This window comes from Colobus angolensis, unplaced genomic scaffold (assembly GCF_000951035.1).
Source record: "Colobus angolensis palliatus isolate OR3802 unplaced genomic scaffold, Cang.pa_1.0 Scaffold27, whole genome shotgun sequence".
In the NCBI taxonomy this organism is placed as follows: Eukaryota; Metazoa; Chordata; class Mammalia; order Primates; family Cercopithecidae; genus Colobus; species Colobus angolensis.
The window spans coordinates 7,226,974-7,233,881 of NW_012115932.1; the positions used below are offsets into that span (position 1 = coordinate 7,226,974).

The following is a 6,908-nucleotide window of genomic DNA, read 5'->3' on the forward strand; positions in this document are numbered from 1 at the left end:
TACTGTTTCTGCTTACCGTAGGACCTTGTGTTATAAACAGAATTTTGCGGTTTGTCAAGGAAAGGTTTGACACCATACAGCTCATGGTCCTCAGAGCTCAATACCAAACTGTGGACACTGAAATGGAGTCAGACCTATAGGACCCAAGATTGGCTCCAGAGGTACCTGAGAGAGGGGGAAATGAAAGAACACATCATAGCCTTGAGCCCGACACATCACATCCCCCCACAGGCCTCCACTTCCTGGGCGCGACACAAACACATTATAGCCTTGAGACAAACACATTCCTCCATGTATCATAGCCTTGAGATCTCCGATAAGGTTACAACCGATTGTAACAGCGCAGGAACCAATTGTAATGCTGTAACCAGAAGAAATCCCTTGTTTCTCTGTAACTTTACATATCCTGTTTACACCGGGCTATAAAGAGTGAGCGCACGCATTGTTCGGGGCCCTCTTGTATGTTGTGGAACGGAGGGACCGAGTTCGAACTTGCAATAAAGATCCTTGCCGCTTGGCTTTGACTCTGGACTCTGGTGGTCTTCTTCAGGGAATAAACGGTCTGGGCAGAACATCATCTGCCTTTTTTTTAGATTTGTCAATGCATTAACTACGCCTTTCAAAATTGGAAAGCTTACACATACACCAATTCTTCTATGAAGTTGCAGAAAGGTTGAATGTTGTTTTATTTTGAAGCCAATTTTATAATCTTGAAAAATCAAACTACTTCTTAAATACACACAGTATCATGAATTCAAAATGTCTCCCTGATCTGTATTTGGTACCCTAAGTTGATGACAGGGTCCACTGATCACTATTATCAATGAGTGTGCCAGCCACCAACAGACAGCGCAGTATTAAAAACCTTAAAAATTTTTATTCTTCCTACTCTCTGAGAAAATGTTTCCAATAGACGGACATTTACAATCATCAGGCTAGCAAGTCTTGATCACTGGACTGAATTATACTATTAGTGTATATAATGTCAAATATGCCTTTGCAGATGCTCATAAACAAAATATCCATTCCTTTTAGCCCTCTCCTCTAAAAAACACCATATTTATATTGTTATGTGAAAAGATTTGGAGCCATGCTGATAAAAGCTAATTAACTGAGCACTTACTATTTACCAGGCACTATGATAAGCACTTCAAATTCCAATATCAATTTATCATCATGACAGCCTGCAATAGAGGTTTCATTATCATTCTCATTTTACAAATTAGAAAACTGGTGATTAACTGGCTGAGATCTAACAGTTATTAAGTAACAGAGATGAGGTTTGAATTTGTGATCATCTGACTTCAACTCCTGTGTTACAAGTTTTCCTCCAAATTATCTGATTCTGCTGAAGTGGAATGAGCACTGGGCTGAGATCCAAGAGATAAAAATGTTCTTGTCTCAGCTGTGATACAAAGTAACTGGGTAGTTTTGACCATGATATTTACCCTCTTTGGGTTTCCGTTTCCTCTTCTATAAAGAGTGGTAATTGGACTACTAGATGAATAATAAAATTGCTTCCAACACTAATATACCATGATTTAAGAGCAGCAACTTTGCACAAAAAGAGGAATAGAAAGACAATGGGAGCCATCTGGATGTGAAAATGATGAATGGCAAAAGCTTTTGGAGGGGATAGTCTCCGATTAGCATTCAGTGCCTTGGGGCCCACACACCACATTGCCAGTCTCCTGCAAATTGCCTGCAGCTGCACTGACCTAGAGGCCTCTTAGACTGCAGAACCCTTAACAAATTGTTCAAGGTATTTAGCCTTGGGTTTCCCTAAGAACCCATAAAATTATCTAACCCATAAAAATTAGAGGTCTTATAATTTTGCCAACTTTGCTGTTAGAAGTATAACAAAGTTTTTTTGTCTGAATTAAATTATCCCTTCATTCCAGATAGCAAGAATACCTTTGCAAATTCTTTCTCGAGTAGCTGATAGTAGAGGATTTTCACATCAGCTAAAAAAAAAAAAGAAAGAAAACCATCTAAAGAAACAATCATAATGATATCATGATGGAAGAAAAATTGTGTTAATCTTGTGAGCTATGTGTCTGTATCCACTTTTATAGGACCATGCTTCAAAAATTCACAACCTTAATCCATAATGCCCAAGATTTCTACAGATTTTTAGGGATTTATATTCTCATTATCACTACTTACTCTTATTTAGAAATCCTTCTTAAGTCTCAATCTCACTCATGCTAGCCGCCTATTATTTTCTTTCTACCCTATGTGAACCCAAATGACTTCCAAAGTATGATTCCCACAGGGCAGTGCTGGTGATGACAAAAGAGGATCTCATCATAGCAAACAGTCCTAAATCTAGTATTATAAATCCCTGTTCTTAAAAATTTCAAAGCCATCTTTGCCATTGGGAATTTTTCAATGGCTATATTTTGTCTTGAAGTCCTGGCATCACTCATCGTGTTGCTTGGCCCTCTCTTCATGTCCCTGGACTCTTGGGATACCCTCTCAAAGTCATATATCCAAAATGTTTTTATGCAGAAATGCTGGCTAGTTCTCTTGCATTATCCTTCCAGACCATGTCCAGTGCCTATTTCTTCATACTCAAAAAGAACTCTACCACTCACATGCCAATTTACAGTAAATTACTTTTAACTACATTGTCTGCTACCCAATCTTTGTACGATTATGTTACTGGAATATAAGTGGGATCTTTATGGCCCAGTCTCAGCACAGTGTATTATTCAAACAAACAAAAAGGAATTCTGATTCTGACTCTTCAAGTTAACTAAGAGATTTGATTTAAAACAAAATAATACCTCACTGCTTCACACTGATAGTGGCAGGAGGCAGACAAATGCCTAGGCAGATAGGAGTGGTCCTCAGTGAAACCCCACCTTCAAACCAAAGACAGTTTAAAGCCTGAAAGCCAAGCTACAAGTCTTGAATAAATCCATGGACCAGATTAAGAGACTCTCTTCCCATTTGGCATGCTTTCCTATCATTGATCCCCACTCCTTCACCTATTTACATATACTTACCCTTCTCTAATTTTTTTTAACACTGTTGTGTCCATCTTTGAGTGGTGCCTTTGTTTTAGCCTTTTTTGCATACTCACAAACCAATCAGCATGCACTCACCCACTCTGAGCCAATAAAAGCTCTGGGTTCAGCCACACTTAGAGACTGCTCACCTTTGGGCACCCAACTTCAGAGAGGAGGCTGCCCTCTTGGGTCCCCTCTTTGCTGAGAGCTGTCATTCAATAAAGCTCTCCTTATCCTTTGGTTGTCAGTACAACCTGGTTCTTTTTGGATGTGGGACAAGAACTCAGGACCTGCTGAATGTGGGTACAAAGAAAGACTGGAACACTGTAGCCCTCTGCCCTTCACTGGCACAGGGCAGCTGCCCAACATGATGGGAAGCAGTGGTGAGGTGGAAGCAGCAGCAGGGCCAGTCCCCAGAGCCACAAGCTGGAGTGGGACAACGGGACAAAAAGAGCTGTTGGCATGCTGTAACACCCCCTATAGGGATTTGGGGTCACTGGCATCTCTGTTCAGGTGCCACTATGTTCTCCTCATCCAGATACCAGTGCCCAAGGCAAAAACAGGTCACATACACCCAGCCCAACTGCGGGCTGAGCGCATATCCTGCAGCAAGCGTTAGATACGGCAGGAGTGCAAGCCAAGTACTTCCTGGGGGGCCAAGTGGGTGGGATACCTCCTGCGGCAAGCCTGGGCCAGAGTGAGGCCTGGGCAGGGGTGTCACTAGCCACAGAGGTCTCCAGATGGAAAAGCAGCTCTGAGAGAAATCCTGTATCAACACCTTAAAATTCTTCTTCTCCCATTTCTCTCCACTGCCAACCTTCATGTTAACTGCCCAAAACTGTTCTCCCCATTCTTCACTCTTCATTTTTGAAAAAAAATATATTACCCAATAGGCTTATCTTCACAGACACTGCTATTTTCTCATTCCCCTCTAGAACCCCCTTTTGTAGTGGCATAATACTTTTTGTTAATTTTTTGGCATTTTTAAATTTTGCAATACCTCTCAGCCCATTTTGAAATAAACTATTCCTCATTCTTAGTTCATTCATTGGTCTAATCAACATAACAGGTAAATGGAGAGACAGCATGGGTAGGAACAAAATTTTCATCAAGTAGTAGAAAAGAAAATGGCAGTGTGAGTACTTATGCATTTTTATTTTTGTCCCTTTTACAAATAAACATTTTTGAATGAATGGAAAAACCAAAACAAATGAATTGCAGTAGACTCACGCAGTGACAATTGTCATGTCTGGAGTTCTTCGGACTTACAGAGATAACATGGCAGAAATAAATTAAAGTTCTTTTTGACATAATAAAAGACACCTTGAAAAGAGATTTAACTTGAGAACTGTACCTGGAAAATGACAGCTGTGAATTGATTTGAATGCAGCAACATATATTAAAGGAAACCAAAAACAACTCTTTACTACACACACAAAAGAATCTTCTGTAGATCTAGGCAACATTTAGACAACAGAACAAAACAGAACCTAGTATAAAGAAGTCCAGTCCAACTGAGTATTGACATCAAAATCCACATGCAAGAAAGCTCCCTAACCAGTTAAAGTTTATTGATTGCAAATAAAATAAATGATCCTGATGAATTTAAACAGAATAGAATATCACTGTAAAAAATATGAAGGAATGCAAAGAATAGAGAGAAAGATTTCAATCTGGCTCTCCCTCCCCTGCTGGAAATGCTTAGTTAAATTTCTTCTAACTATAATTACAATCAAGACCAAACCATCAACACTGCCTACAAATTGTGGATGACCTGGCTCCTTCTTCCCACTCTAGCAGTTTATTCTACCTCTCTCTCCATGTTGCACTCACACTGGCCACTTTGTGGTTCCTTATCTATCACTGTCCCCTAGCCAAAGGGCCTTTGCACATGTCCTTCCCTCTTTCTAGATGCTTTTCCCTCCTACCTCTCCCACTTCGACTAGTTCTCATCTCCTCATCCTACAGGCAAAAGATAAAGCTGCACTTCTCAGGTTAATGAGTTTGGGTGTTGGTATCTACATAAAACTCTAAATAAAACAACAAAACAAAATTATTAACTCCAACAGGGAACAAAAAGTGCAATAAAAGAGAAACAATTACTGTATACCACATGACTAGGGCATGAATAGTATTTACAGACATCAGTCATATTGCTGAACACTGAATTTTCTGACCAAAATTATGATATAACTCTGCTGAGTGTGAGGTGTTGGTGCAGGAGGACAGGACAGTAATTACGAGTATTATTGGACTACTAGATGAATAATAAAATTGCTTTTATTTCAGGGGGAAGCAGGGAGGGGGTGGTCAGGAAGTGGAGGGGGAGAAAGCTAAATCTCTTCTTCCACAGTGGAAAGGTCTCAAAAGTGTGCCTTCAACTGAAAAAATAGCTGTAAGAGTTCAGTCTTTGCAGCTGGAGGATCGCAGATAGGGGAAAGTAGAAAATAGGGTATAAAGATGCTGCTGTCTTTAAAACAAATCTTAAGAAATTATTGATTCTTAAAGCCAGGTATACATATAATTTTATTTTTAAAATGATACTATTTTCTAAAAGCTAAAGGGAAATTAAAATAGGAAAGAAACATGAAAGGCAGGTTAATGCATGTTGTCAAAACTTGTGCATCTGCTAGAGATGGGCCAAAAATTTGACCATGACTAATAATGTACTTTCTGATAAAACGTTTAGGCAAAAACTTATTATCAAAGAAATAGAAATCTTGATTGTGCGTGTTGGCTCATGCCTGTAATCCCAGCACTTTTGGAGGCCAATGAGGGCAGATCACTTGAGGCCAGGAGTTCAAGAACAGCCAACTCTATCTCTATTAAAATACAAAAATTGCTCTTTCCAGCCAGCGCCGAGTGATGGGCATCTCTCGGGACAACTGGCACAAGCGCGGCAAAACCGGGGGCAAGAGAAAGCCCTAACACAAGAAGCGAAAGTATGAGTTGGGGCACCCGGCTGCCAACACCAAGATTGGCCCCCGCCGCATCCACACAGTCCGTGTGCGGGGAGGTAACAAGAAATACTGTGCCCTGAGGCTGGACATAGGGAATTTCTCCTGGGGCTCAGAGTGTTGTACTCGTATAACAAGGATCATCGATGTTGTCTACAATGCAACTAATAATGAGCTGGTCCGTACCAAGACCTGGTGAAGAATTGCATCGTGCTCATTGACAGCACACCATACCGACAGTGGTACAAGTCCCACTAGGCGCTGCCCCTGGGCCGCAAGAAGGGAGTCAAGCTGACTCCTGAGGAGGAAGAGATTTTAAACAAAAAACGATCTAAAAAAATTCAGAAGAAATATGACGAAAGGAAAAAGAATGCCAAAATCAGCAGTCTCCTGGAGGAGCAATTCCAGTAGGGCAAGCTTCTTGCGTGCATTACTTCCAGGCCAGGACAGTGTGGCCGAGCAGATGGCTATGTGCTAGAGGGCAAAGAGTTGGAGTTCTATTTTAGGAAAATCAAGGCCGGGAAAGGCAAATAAATCCTTGTTTTGTCTTCATCCGTGTAATAAAGGTGTTTAGCATGACGGCTCATGCCTGTAATCCACACCACTCTGGAGCCTGAGGTGGGAGGATTGCTTGAGCCCCAGAGGCAGAGGTTGCAGTGAGTCAAGATTGCACCACTCTACTCCTGTCTGGGTGACAGAGTCAGACTCTGTCTGGAAAAAAAAGAAAAGAAATACAAATCTCTATGATTGCAATTAGCACCTTGTGTCTAATAATGTGTTCTCATTTGAAATTGTTTATTGACAAACCACTGGTAGAGTTTCCAGAAGTGGTAGGTCTCCAGGGAAGGCTTACCTAAAAGAATTTCTTCCCCTAAATGCATCAGGACCACAAGTGACATTTTTTTCAAGATGAAAAATTATGTTTAATGGCCCATGT

The 6,908-nt window shown here is 40.8% G+C and overlaps 1 pseudogene; it reads left to right on the forward strand.

The window, feature by feature from the left end:
• The first annotated feature begins 5,879 nt into the window (after positions 1–5,879).
• Positions 5,880–6,538, forward strand: LOC105515802 (annotated as a pseudogene).
• Positions 6,539–6,908: the final 370 nt, after the last annotated feature.